Source organism: Scyliorhinus torazame, chromosome 10 (genome assembly GCF_047496885.1).
Source record: "Scyliorhinus torazame isolate Kashiwa2021f chromosome 10, sScyTor2.1, whole genome shotgun sequence".
NCBI lineage: Eukaryota > Metazoa > Chordata > Chondrichthyes > Carcharhiniformes > Scyliorhinidae > Scyliorhinus > Scyliorhinus torazame.
In genome coordinates, this window is record NC_092716.1 from 106448182 (window position 1) to 106463045 (window position 14864).

Below are 14864 nucleotides of genomic sequence, written 5' to 3' on the forward strand. Positions count from 1 at the left end.
GTGGAAACAAAGATTTCTTTCCTTGAACAATGTCTTTTGGGTCCCGGCAAACTTTAGGAATATCCGCTGTATTCGACCTGACAGCTATCAGTCCAGATATTTCATCTGTATCAGGTTTGGGCATTGAAACAAATTGATTGTCAGTATCTTAGGTATCCGCTGAAGGAATTCAGCCTGCCACACTTATTCTCCTCGCAGCTACCAATTACCTCAGCATATTAAGTCAGGGCTCAAATTTTCGAATACATTGCACAGATAATGTTCAGAATAACGAGAAGAGGATCTCTGCTGTAAACTCAATTTATTTAAGAAACTGGAGGCTTAATAATCAGTCTCCTCCATCTCACACATGTTGAGTTTAATCCCATTACACCTGGGGCTCAGCATATAGACAAGCCAGGGCAGATACTGGTCCCTAGGAACATTTCAAATATTCCACTGCAACGGGAAGGCATTGAGTTGCAAGCCTAAACCCATCTTCCTGCTAGTCGCTGTCGCTTGCAACATGTAGATTGTAGATGACACGTTCATAGTTGTTGTCATGTAGTAGGATACCTGGCCTCTATCCCAGATATAGGTACTGCCGAGGAGCTGCAGAGGGATTTCAAGTCGAGAGGGTCGTCCAAACAATATTGATAGAACAGATTCACCCCCAAATAGTACAAGATCATAACCTACATCGTGTGTTCATTCTATATGATCCCCTGTCCCTGAGCCAGACATTTGCCTGGGTTTATCGTTCCAGTGTTACTTGCTAACATATAATTTAATTTGAGAGCCTTCTGTTTTCTTGTGATCGCGAGGGTAAGTTTTGTTTCAGAGGCATTGCAGAGTAATGTGCTGGAGAGTGAATGCATAGGACCTTAGTGTGTCAGGGTGCATGACTCACCCACCTCATTGCCCTGCAATATCTTAGTCCAGAGGTGGGCACCCTAAAGCCCATGCGGGCTCTGAGTGCGGTGCACAAAATATTTTTTTGACCGTTGCCCACGTGCAAGGTTGCCACATTCCGCTGATTTCTAACTGCGTAGATTTTTTTTCCTCCCGATATGACTGAAGTGATTTGCACGTAAAGCAAGGGCAAGTGAAGTGAGGTGTGTGCTGATTGCTCACAACATTGATTTTGAGAGCCCTGCTTGTAAATATTTTATTTTGTTTTCTTTGAAGTTGCTGGCCGTTCTATTAATATATGAACGATCAAGCATTTTCAAAAGTTGTTATGAAATATTCGGTGTGAATTAAATGTATTTCATCTTATTCATGGGGCTTTGGTTCGTGAACAAGCCGGATTTCAATCTTGCGGCCCGTTGTGATGAAGGAGGGCCACTTATGCGGCCAACTCACAAGCCTAGTTTACCCATCATTATGCAATCCTTTGCATATTTCTGGTGCTGACCAAAATATCTTAGAATAATTTAGATAAGCTAATGCATGCAATACCCATCAATGGAGCTTTGGTAGCACAGCCATTATACAACTGGATGAGAAATCCGAAGCCCAGGTTCAATCCCCACCGTGGCAGTTGGAAATTTTAAATTCAGAAATAAAAGCTGGAATTAAAAGGCTGGTATCAATATTAGTGACCGTGAAATCATTGGATATTTGTGAAAACCCATTGTAGTATTATCATAACTATCAGCATTACAAGGGTTAATGTAGTACCATGAATAGCCACTAGAGGGAGCAGCAGATACTATTATATAAAGCAGTGATGCTAGACCTTAGGGGAGGGGTAAGCAGGAGACAGCTAGTGAAGGTCATCAGAACAGTTAGTGTGAGAAGGTTAGATTAAAGTTATGCCAGTGAGTGAGACTAGCAGTAGGCGAGTGTAGTTAGATGTTATTGATCAATTCTGTATTCTAAAAGGACTAAGTGTCAAAACCCAGTTTAGTGGGCAGCACGATAGCACAGTGGTTAGCACTATGGCTTCACAGTGCCAGGGTCCCAGGTTTGATTCCCGGCTTGGGTCACTGTCTGTGCGGAGTCTGCCCGTTCTCCCTGTGTCTGCGTGGGTTTCCCCTGGGTGCTCCGGTTTCCTCCCACAAGTCCCGAAAGACGTGCTGGTAGGTAATTTGGACGTTCTGCATTCTCCCTCTGTGTACCCAAACAGGCGCCGGAATGTGGCGACTATGGGGCTTTTCACAGTAACTTCATTGCAGTGTTAATGTAAGCCTACTTGTGACAATAAAGATTATTATTATTAGTGTAAATAAAATCATAGCTTTGTTTAAGTGAAAGCTATACCTTGGTCTTTGTGGAACATAATGCAATCCATCCTAAATAAGCAGCACAAAGAATACCACACCCACCTGATTCACGAATGTCCTCATCTGGTCTGACTTCAGTGTGACTCCAAACCCACACTGGAAACCCATCCGAAACGGCCCAGCAAGGCAGTCAGTTGTGTTCAAGATGGTGACTCACCATTCGGGATGGGCAACAAATGCTGGCCTTATTAATAATGGCCAGGGCCTGCGAACGAACCCCCCCAAAAATGAATTGATTATTAATTATTAATTCAGTGGTTATTCAACAAAATAAATCTCTCTGCTTTAGACCTTAGAAAGATGGATGGTGAGAAAGATTCAGGGGTCCAAATAGAGAAATCAATAAGCGCGTGTGGACAAGTACGAAACATAAGTTACAAAGGTTGTTGGCCCTTCTCGCAAATTGGCTGTAATATAAAGAGCTGGAAGTTATGTTACAGCTGTGCAAAGTTCTGGTCAGACTCCATATTTCATTCAGTTCTGGGCACTGCACCTCAGGAAGGATATATTGGCCTTGCAGTATGTGCAGAATGGTACTGGGCCTAAAGGGTTAAATTATGAGGCCAGGTTGGTGAGATGAGGCTTGTACTCTCTTCAGTATACAACAGTAAGGGGTAATCTAATAGAGGTTTTTATTTATTTATTCATGAGATGTTGCTGGTTGGACTATTTATTGTCTATCCCTAATTGCCCTTCAGAAGGTGGTGCTGAGCTGGCTTCTTGAACCGCTGCAGTCCATATGGTGTAGGTACACCCACAGTGCTGTTGGGAGGGAGTTTCAGGATGTTGACTCAGCATGAGTGAAGGAACGGCAATATATTTCCAAGCTTGTGTGGCTTGGAAGGGAACTCATGGTGCTCCCACGCATCTGCTGTACTTATAGATGAGGTCACGGGTTTGGAAGGTGTCCAAGATGATTAAAAGTTTTGATAGAGCAGCGACTAGGTATTTCCTTCAATAGAGAGTCTAAAACAAAGTGGAAGAGACCTCAAATTAGAGCTAGGTAGGGGAGGCATGTGGCGCAGTGGTTAGCACTGGGACCGCAACGCTGAGGACCCGGATTCGAATCCCGGCCCTGGGTCACTGTCCGTGTGGAGTTTGCACATTCTCCCCATGTCTGCGTGGGTTTCACCTCCTCAACCCAAAGATGTGCAGGTTAGGTGGATTGACCACGCTAAATTGCCCCTTAATTGGGCAAAAAATAATTGGGCGCTCTAAATTTATTTTAAAAAACTTAGAGCTAGCTTGCATGTCAGAGAACATTTTCTCATGCAAAGAATAGCAGAAATCTGATACTCTCCCCCCTCCCCAGAAATCTGTGATCCCACGTCAATTGAAAGCTCTAAAACTGATAGATTTTTGTGAAGGTGGGGTTTTAAGAGGTCTTTTTTTATTCGTTCAGTGGATGTGGGCAACGTTGGCTGGGCCAGCATTTGTTGTCCGTCCCTAATTGCCCTTGAACTGCGAGGCTTGCTCAGCCATTTCAGAGGGCATTTAAGAGTCAACCACATTGCTATGGGTCTGGAGTCACATGTAGGCCAGGCCAGGTAAGGATGGCAGATTTCCTTCCAGGTGAGATTTTACAACAATTGTCACCGGTTTCATGGTCATCATTAGACTTTCAATTCCAGATTTTTATTGAATTCAGATTTCACCATCTGCCATGGTGGATTAGAACCTGGGTCCCCAGAGAATTACCCTGGATCTCTGGATTACTAGTCCATTGACAACAACACTATGTCATCAGTTCGTGGACAGATGTGTTAAGAAATAGATTTGTCACAATCTAGTTGAATGGTGGATTAGACTAAGGGGGCTAAATGGCCTCCTCTTGTTCCTATGTTCACATGTGCTGAGCCTAAAGAGTGGAGGAGCCATCTATTCACTTCAGTACATAAAGCATGAGTTTTCAGGAGTATGAAAACGGCCATTATAGGTATCTCAGAACTCTGCACATGGAACATGGCTGTATCCTAGTCAGTGCTCCAAATAGTGATGATACTACCCTTTGTAATCACATTATTTTACCCAGTGTTCCAACAACACAGATCGTTGCAATGGACAAATTGCTTCCATCAACGGCCAGAAAAAAAAGAGTTTGAAATATATTTCCAATTAAACCTGGAATCTCAGCCTTAACTCAGGAGATTCACCTCTCTGTCAATCTGATTCAACTTTGGAAAGCCTTCTTTCTGGCCACAGATTTTCATTCCACTTAACGGTAATGGCTTTTTACAAAGTCTATCAGAGTTCCGACACAACGGCATCATTCCTCAAGAGCACGTAGTGGTCCAGCTCACAAAAAGTCGTTGAATTCCCCCCTTCCGGATTTTCCACAGCAACTTAACAGACACTCTTGACAAACCTGAGAGTCCAAGTTTCAGAAGGTCAAAATTCACATTCGAACATCCTAGAAAATATGTTGTTTATTAGACGAGCCACTTTCAGTGCTAACTGAGCTTTTGATAAGTGGACCAGGCTTGAAAATAAAACTCTTTAAAATAACACACAACTATCGCCATGCTCCCAAAGACACAGGAAACTACACATCCATTCCTGTCCTCTCTCTCAGATAATCAAGGCCTCTGCCTATTGTGTAACGTTTGCTGGGAATTATTGCATCACCCTTGGGATTTATCCCAATTCGTCAAGGGTGAATAATCTCAATTTACCTGGCTACAGGATGGATGACCCTCCGCCCTTTAGCTAACCCCGCAATATTTATGTGTCAGACCTTTCCAGTCAGTGAGGACACGTCTGTAGTATCAGCTAGTTTGCTGTACATGGGTACATTAACAAGATGACTCATATTATATTCCACAGGATTCCGCAGCCTGCATCACCGGCTTGATCCTATGCGCTAACTTTTTAAAAGAATGTAAAGTGTCCAATTATTTTTTTTCCAATTAAGAGGTAATTTAGTATGGCCAATCCACCTACCCTGCACATCTTTGGATTGTGGGGGTGAAACCCATGCAAACATGGGGAGAATGTGTAAATTCCACACAGACAGTGACCCAGGCCGTTATCGAACACGGGCCCTCGGCGCCGTGAGGCAGCAGTGCTAATCACTGCTAATAACCGGTCTCATGTAAAACACGTACACCTGCGATTAAAGATTGAGGCTGTGTCTGAACACGAGTACAGCAGTTTGTAGCAAAAAGGAGGTTGCCATATAAACCATAAGACCAAACACAGGAGAAGAATTAGGCTGTTCAGCCCCTCGAGTCTGCTCAACCACTCAATGAGATCATGACTGATCTGATATGATAATCCACAACTTCACTTTCTCACCTTATCGCCATGACCCTTGATTCCCTTCCTGATTAAAAATCTGCTTAATGACCCAGCCTCTAAATCTCTCTGTGGTAAAGAATTCCACAGATTCACCACCCTCTGAGAGAAGAAATTCCTCCTCATCTCTGTCTTAAATGGATGACCTCTTCCTCTGAGATTATGCCCTCTGGTGCTTGACTCTCCCATAAGAGGAACCAACTTCTCAGCATCTACCCTGCCCAGCCCCCGAGAATCCTATATGTCTCAATAAGGTCGCCTCTCGTTCTTCTCAACTCCATTGAGTACAGGCCCAACCTACTCAACCTCTCCTCATAAGAAAATCCCTCCATACCTGGGACCAACCTCGTGAACCTTCTCTGGGCTGCCTCCAATGCCAGTATATCTTTCCTTCAGTAAGGGGATCAAAGCTTCACAGTATTCCAGATGTGATCTAACTAGTGCCTTGTATAGTTTTAGTAAGACATTCCTATTTTTATACCCCATTCCCTTTGAAATTTAGGTCAACACTCCATTTGCCTTCCCTATTACCTGCTGTACACAGAGTATAGGCCTAAACATGACTCTTTGGGGCAAAAAATGTGTTCATCTTATATGCTGCGATCTACGGTACCTCCTTCAACACCATTGTCTGTGGTCCCAAATATTCTCATATGAGATTGCACTTTTGCTGCATTTCTATTGACCTAGACCATGGTTTTTCAAACTGCGCGTCGCAGGCCGGTGTAGGGAGGCTCGGGAGTGATCGGTCGCGCCGTTCCCCCAGTGATCCCGATCGCAGGAGAAGTGCCCAATGGCCGCCAACGGCATTTACATTGACAATGGGGGATACTGCCACCTTCAAAATGAAAAGAAATGAGGCTGTGTGGAGTCTTCCAGCCAGAAACGGTAGCAGAGGGCAGGTCATGCCCACACTTGACGACAGGTGCCTTCCAGGTACGTGCTTTTGGCACCAAATCACAGAGCAGTGTCGTTCCATTTTCCAGCTGCTGGTCATACTGTTCACAGTATTCCAGGTGTGGTAATAGAATCATAGAATCTACAGTGCAGAAGGCGGCCATTCAGCCCATCGAGTCTGCACCGGCCCTTGGAAAGAGCACCCTACCCAAGCACACACCTCCACCTTATCCTTACACCTCCACCCTATCCTCATAACCCCACCTCACCTTTTTTGGACACAGGGCAATTTAGCGTAGCCAATCCACCTAACCTGCACATCTTTGGATTATGGGAGGAAACAGGAGCACCCGGAGGAAACCCACGCAGACACTGGGAGAACGTGCAGACTCCACACAGACAGCGACCCAAGCCAGGAATCGAGCCTGGGACCCTGGAGCTGTGAAGGAATTATGCTAACCACTGGGCTACCGTGCTGCCCTTTACACGGTTGCACGTGTCTAACTAGTGCCTTGTATAGATTTAGTAAGACATGCCTATTTCATAAAAGTACGAGACGGCCAGAGATTCAAATAGGCAGCTTGCCTACTGGACAAAATCTCACAACAGAATCTGCTGAAGAGAGCTACTCAGGAGGATCCAGGACAGGTCAGAACAATGCTAGTATTAGCTCTGTATTGAGCTCCAGTGGCTCTGGTTAACAGCCTACAAAGAAGAAGCTTAACTCAGGAACAAAGCAGTATAAAGATGATTTCTTGAGGGATGGTTTTGTCAATTGTGCCAATTCAAATAAGGGTATAAATTTTATGTGTGTTATATGCAGGGAAGCACTGGTAAATGAAACGAAAATTTTCAGATTTTGAAAGATAAGCGGTGGGTGAAAAATTGCGTTTGAGGATGAAACCCCAGGGTCAGTTAGTAACTTAGGGCTGACTCCAAATTAAAAGACTACACTGCTGTGACCTATAATACCACATTAAAACTCCCCACCAAAGTAATAAATAATAATCTTTATTGCCACAAGTAGGCTGACATTAACACTGCAATGAAGTTACCGAGAAATGCCCATGAGACTGTCAGCATTCTGGAATAGCATATCCCAGGAGTATCCAGTGCTGAGTAAAACAGGCATTTTGTTGCTATTGCCCTTCACGACGACCTACATGTGCGAGGTTGGACTTTCCGATTTCATAAAGTTGAAGAAGGCACAATAAACTGACTGTGGTCTGCACCTGCAATACCCTCTCTGTTGAGCCTGATGCAAGTGAGATAATAAGGACCAAGTGGGCTCCCCTTCTGCATTAAAGGTAAGCAACTGTGGCGCGAGTCGCGAAGATGAGCCGGCGTGTGTCCGAAGGTTGGCATAGGTTGCGAAGGTTGCCTGGCATGCTTGGCGAAGGTTGGCCGGCAAGGGTCCGAGGGTTGACCGGGGTGGGTCGTGAAGATCGGCCGGCGTGGGTCCCAAAGGTTGGCGTGGGTTGCGAAGGTTGGCATGGGTTACGAAGGTTGGCTGGCATACATGGCGAAGGTTGGCCGGCGTGGTTCCGAAGGTTGGCCGGGGTGGGTTGTGAAAATCGGCTGGTGTGGTCCCGAAGGTTGGCATGGGTTGCAAAGGTTGGTGTGGGTTGCAAAGGTTGGCGTGGGTTGCGAAGGTTGGCATGGGTTGCGAAGGTTGGCTGGCCTGCGCCACGAACGCGGCCGGCACGGGTCCCAAAGATCGGCCAGTTGGCAAAAGTGGGTCCCGGAAAAAATACAGATCTACACTACTCTATCCACTCCTCATGGTACCATGGGGACATCAAATCCAGATTAACTGATAGAAAAGAAAATTACTGTGCAGAGGCAGGACATTTCAAATAAAAACAAAGTGCTGGAAATAATTAGCAGATCATCTGTGGAGAGAGAGAAAAAGAGTTAACCTTTCAGCTCAGCAACTTTTAACATGTGATCAGTTGATAGCTTTGCTGAATGTTTCTGTTCTGTTCACAAGAGTGACTCCCGATCACTTTAAGATCTCCTCCCAACCAAACTTTCTGTCATTGCTCTCCTACTGATCAATGAAGATCCACACAAACCTCAGGAACAATGCCTCATCTTTATTCTGGGTGTGTTCTATGGCCTGGTTTAAACCTGTTACTTTAGACCTCAGCTTAAACCCGTTATTATTTTCTGCACAGTGTGATGTGAGGAAGGATTATTGGTGTCTGGTGGGTGTGTGTTGGTAATGCAGACTCAATGGGCCGCATGGCTTCCTCCTGCTCCTACATCTTATGGTCTTAACCCTCTCCGTGTTGACTGCAACTTTAGAGCCATTCCTGCTCCACTTACATCCTATGTGAAGAGAAAGAGGTTTGACTGAATGTCTGCCAGTGCTTTAATGCCATTCAATGTTTGCCAGCTGGCAGCCAAACTCTGCATGTGTGTGAAAATAAAAAAGCAGCCAAGCAGCATAGATTGGATATAGATGGCTGCAAATTAATCCAGTAGCTACCGGTGTCAGACTTGTATCACAAGTTGTTCCATTGCATATATGTAGAAACGATGCTGTCGGAAATTCAAACACCTTTACTAAATTGAAAAACATAGCCTGCACTATGTCTCCATGCCGTTTTGTGTACGGACATCTGTTCAGGTTCCTGAAAAGTATTGGTTTTATTTTTAACACATCCTTTTAGAGTTAGGAGAGCATTCCATGTTGGTGCTGAGCCACTGTCTGCTTCGCTGAGTTCCCAGTCAGTTAAAAACAAAATATTCCTCTCAGGTTAAGTGTTGAAAATAAAATCTACACCTTTCCAAGAAGCTGAACAGATGTTCATACACAAACTCAGGTGAAAACATAGTGCCGGCTGTGTTTTAAACCTTATCCTGAACGGGCCTGTACTACCTAGAGTATTGAAGAATGAGAAGTAATCTCGTCAAAACATGTGGAATATTTACTGGGATAGGCAGGGTAGATATGGGTCAGATGTTTCCCCTGGTTGAGGAGTCTGTAACCATGGGAGACAATTTCAAAATAGGGGGGAAGCCACTTAGGATCGAGATGAGGAGAAATGTTTTTTTACTCCGAGGGTTGTGAATCTTTGGAATTCTCTACCCCAGAGGCTGTGGGAGCTCAGACATTGAGTATGTTTAAGATAGAGTTTGACAGATTTCTAAATGCCAATGACAAAGCAATAATGTGGGAAAAAGGCACTGAAGTGGATGATCAACCCTGATCGTATTGAATGGCGGAGCAGGCTTGACCCCACCGACGGAGAATCCCACCCCAGATGTAGTGAGTGTGCGAGGTGTCATCAGTGACTTGTGAGGGGGGCGGCTGGTTTGGGAATTTGAGGGGTGGCAGGTAGAGAGGTGGTAACTTACCCTTGCAGCTTATTGGAGGCCATTGATCTTCTTCCAACATTGGACACTGGTCCTCCTTGTTATGCTGCCCGAACTGACTACCATTGCCACTGCCTTCCAGGCGGCATTGCTGATTCTGCTGCCGGTCCCCCGACCCCCACGGGGGAACAGGGTGACCTGCCTTTCATCGACGGCATCAAGAAGCCTGACCAGGTTGGCATTGTCAAAGTGAAGAGCAGGTTTGCACGCTGCCGTGCTTGTATGTTGACTGGGCTTGTGTGGGGAGGGAATGTTAAAAGCAGCTCCCTCCTGTTAGCGGTGAGAAGTTGATGAATCAGATGGCGACGGAGCCTGTAATAGCGACAATCTCCTGGGGGCTCATGCTGGTGAATACGGGTCGCAATCTCGCCAACCCGGCTGCCAAGAAATACCCCACCAAATGCACCCAAAATGACACTCTGACATTTTTGTCCTCGAGTTAGTTCACGGGAGAATCATCAGTCAAATTTGTCACTAAGCCAAAGGGTACATTGAGACAGACAACCAAAAGACAATCATTGTCCTTCATAGACCAAATTGTAACTCGTGTTTCTAAATACAATATTAACATTCGGAAATATCCTCCCAACAGACCTGCCAGCTATTGTCTCAAGATATCAGTACTCTAATCCACACTTGTCTGCACCATTGTGACCAACATTCTATGTTGCTACACTTTCAAAAGCCATTTAAATGTTTAAAAGCATTCTGGTGGTGTACACGGACTCTCGTCAGCTGATAATTTCCTGCTTTGTCGGAACTTATATCACTGGAGCAAATCAGCTTTGAACAGAAGAAACAACTCTACTCCTGTCAGCAAGTCAATACATTCCGTGTTAAATGATGAAAAATAGGTCTTTTAGGCTGTCACCAGTGTTATCTACTCTGTAGCCATTTAAGCGATTCTGTCACTTAATACTGGAGGAGCCCCAGTGTTCTGGGGCTTGCTGCAGTTTTTATAATAGCTTAACTCCTTCTTACCTGAGCTGCTTTCAGTAACCAGTATGGTACAGAATTGAAGCCAAAAATACAATTGTGCTTCATATGTACATTTATAGTTGTTTGCTGTATTGTTACCTCTGGTGCAGTAATCCGCTCCCCACCACCAACGACGCCCCACCCCCCACCTCCCCTTCCGCCACCCCTCCACTCTAAGCAGCTATCTATGGCTGTCTCCTAAATCTTATCTACATCCTTCCCCTTAGTGACATCCTCCAAATACACAAGGCTGGCAAAACATTGTTGTGTAGCTATGGGTGCTGTATTAGTTCCAAAATGTCGACCATGATGCACACACCTCTGGTGCCAGCGGTGTTGGGTGCCACCCTGGGTGGGTTGTTAGCGGAGAGCAAGGATGTGTGCCCAATGTATGAGAGCAAACAGCTCGTGACGCATCAGGAATACTTTGTGTGCTTTTGGTCTCGGTTTTTAATACATGATGGTGACGGTGCAGTGAAGATTCGCTGGACAGTGTCCTGGGTTGAAGGGGTTGTCCTATGATGAGTAAATTGGGCTGATGGTCTCTGAAGTTAGGAAGGATGAGAGGCAATCTCCTTAAAGGTTCTGAATTGGGTTGTTTGCGACGCTGATATTATTTCTGAATTTACCGAGTTGATTGACTTTACTGATGTGTTGGGTATGCCGGGTCTGCGAGGACTGTGTTTACTGCAGCAATGAGAGAGACAGGCTTCCAACACTTGAAGAAATGCAACTCGATTTTATTGAACTCTTAACTATCAGACATACTTTAACTGTGGGTTGACACTATGCTGACTTGACTGGAGACCTGAGGCTAACCTGACCAGACTATCTTACTACCACATGGTGTATGTTCTAGTTGCTGCTCACAGGCTCTGACTGTCTCAGAGGCTGGATCTCAAGAGAGCAGGAAAACTAGTACCCTCTGGCTTTATAGTGGTCGTGTCCTGTCTGGTGATTGGCTGCTGTATCTGTGCGTTCACTGGTCATCCTGTGTGTCAATCACTGCCTGTCTGTGCATCATCATATACCTGTGTGCATATTATGACACTTACCAATAAAACTTTGTCGTTGGGTGATATTCTTGTGTGACGGGGATTCTTTTATGGCTTTAGTTTAGTGTGGGTCTGCAGTCATTCCTGTTGCCTATGTGATGCGTCACAGGAATTTTATTGTGGGCCTGGAAAACTCACATTGTGACTGGACGTTACACCAGCATCTGAAGATTTCATAAGACTTCTCTCATCTGTCTGTCATGTTCTTTCTTCGTTGAGGTATGAATCAAAACATATCCCAGCTGGCACCTTCCTTGCCCTTCAGTATGTTGAACATTGTCCTTTGGAATATTTCCATGGTGGATGTGATGCCAAACGGCCGATGATTCAAACAGTACCATTGAAAGGCCGTAATTAATGTGGTTAGAAGTTTTGGCTACTGATTCAATCATTTTTGCAATAAAGTTTTTCCAATTAAGGGGCAATTTAGCATGGCCAATCCACATAGCCTGCACACCTTTTGGTTGTGGGAGTGAGACCCACGCAAACACGGGGAGAATGTGCAAATTCCACACGGGCAGTGAGTCGGGGTCGGGACTGAACCCGGGTCCTCAGCACCATGGGGCAGCAGTGTTAACCACTGGGTCACCATGCAGCCTTTACTGATTCAATCATAACTGCCAATCCATTGTTGACATCGAGTTTGTTGAAAACTGTATTCCTCCCAGGATTGTGCTAAGTTCTCATCTACCAATACCATGGCGTGTATTTCTCATCCCACTACAAGGTTCAGATGTGTCAGGCCAACGCAGATCGGGATGGAGCCATTTGGCTTTGGGACTGGTTACCGTGGCAGAGCACCACCTGGTTGGGTTTGGTGACTGGCGACGTGACTCCTTATTGAAGCACCACTTCTATTACATTTTCAGGAGCGGATGTGGGACCTTCACGGGTGTAAATAGAAAATGGGTTTCACATCTATCTTGTGCATGATGTGGTAGACAGGATGGAATTCCCCCCACCCCGTGGCATGTGTTGCGGTGGTGGAGGCGGCCCACTATTGGACGGCACTGGGATCTTTCAGTCCGCTAGAGTCGATTGGGTTTCCCGTTGTTTGTCTCCCTCTGCCGCTGGGGAATCCAAAGTGGTGGGGGGGGGGGGTTGTTGTTGCCGGGACCAGAAGATCCCATTGGCGGGAATGACTGGAAAATTTCAGCCACAACCTTCGATTGACCCAAGCCTTGGAAAAATGCCTTCTAAATTCACTAACCAGTAACACGGAGTATTGTAGGTGGACCAAGCATACTTGTTAGCGAGTGATCGCTGAAGATTACATGCACTCCAAATCCACTCTATTCATTATAGTTCCTTTACTGGAATTAACATCCACATGACGAAGCAAATTTAAAAAAAAAATTCTTTCACTTTCTGTGACCACAAACTCACTTTATGCACTAAAGTTCCTGTGATGTTCTTTGTATGGTTCTCCAAGATGGCTAAAAGTCGTAGTGTTGACAAAGAACATCAAGCTATGTATTTGAAACAAAGCTAGTTTATTTTACACTACTTCAAATGGTTCGCACACTTCACAATGTGATTGTTAATAAAATAATAATATAAAATCTATGTTCCAGAAATCTATAATATCTTTTTAGTACAGCTAACAATCTATCTCAACCTCTCATATCCTTCTTCACAACCTTCTCCCAGAATACCTGGAGACGCAGTCTTTTATAAGACCACTCTGTGGTGCCATCTAGTGTTGAGTTACATGAACATCATCTTGTTAACCCTTTACACGCCTTACATTATACAATTCATTACAGTACCCTTTAATGGAATTAACAGCCTCATGACAATCTAAAGTTTAAAAAAATCTTTCTTTCACTCTATGTCCATTTTAAACATATTTATAAACACTACTATGAAAGATTTACTCACCGCGAAAATGCTCTTCGATGTCTCCTGCCTCTGCTCGCTGATTCAATAAAAACTGTAAACAAAAAAGCATAAAAATTTATCTAACATCGGGGCAAGCAGGCCAAGTTAGCGCTGCCGCAATTTCATATTCAGCTGCTTCAGTCCAACACTTGCAGCAAAAGACTTGTAAAACACAGGATCGGAAGGTTCAACTTGGTGCACATTCAGTGCACATGTCCGTACACCGGGACTTCCGCATAGTCCCGACGTGCATGTGTGGTGTACGATCTATTTACGCCAGAAGATTCAATGGAAGTTGCGTGCTCGACAAACAGCATTCTGAATGACAGAATATTGCAGAGGTTTTCCGATCTTTGTACTTTAGTACTGCCTCAGCTGTTCTTTAACATTTAGCCTGGTTGTTCCTGGGTCGTGGGAGTTTAAAAGAGGAAGGTTGTGGAGTTATTTTTAACAGCCATGGGTCTCTGTCAGGTCAATCGGAGACTCCAGCTCCTGTGTCCATTTTGAATTCAGTAGGTTGTCCGTTGACTACAATGTTAGCATTGGGTTTTATTTCCCTTTATTTCTCCATAAAAAAGGTGATTTCCTGGTTATCAGGTTCTTGAATTTCTGAAATGGAGGTTTCTTTACCCTTTTTCTCCTTCTGTCTTTAAGCGCAGATTTCCTGGAAGCACAGACAACTTTAAGGTGGCCTCTCTTGCCACACCCATGACACTGCACCATTCGGGCAGGGCATTCTTCCCATCTTTGGACCTTCTTCTTGCCACAGCAGGGGCATTGGAAAATGGCGGTTGATGCCTTTTCAGGGCATTTCCTTCGTTGCGGCCTTGCTACATTTTTGGTTTTGCAACCCACAAATTGAACAACTTCATTGACTGTTCCTGCGGGATTTCCCTTGCACCCCGTACAAAGTCTGCCTCCACACTTCAGCCTGTCTGACCTGTAGTGTTGCTTTATTTAAAGTTGAATCTTCCCAAGATTGTAAATGTCAGACTCGCTTCATCTGAAGTACCTACAGCTATTCTATCTGTGACCAGGTCATTTCTTTGTGTTCTGTACCCACAATTGTCAGCTCGGCTGTACAATTCATTGATGAATGAGTCAATCTCTT

The 14864-nt window shown here is 44.8% G+C and overlaps 1 long non-coding RNA gene across 1 annotated transcript; it reads right to left on the reverse strand.

Moving 5' to 3' along the window:
• Nucleotides 1-446: 446 nt before the first annotated feature.
• Nucleotides 447-13974, reverse strand: LOC140384852 (uncharacterized). The gene is made up of 3 exons (XR_011933173.1): nucleotides 13754-13974; nucleotides 2310-2472; nucleotides 447-591 (listed from the first exon to the last, which is right to left on the reverse strand). It is a non-coding gene; the product is annotated as an uncharacterized lncRNA (long non-coding RNA).
• Between the last annotated feature and the right edge of the window lie 890 nt (nucleotides 13975-14864).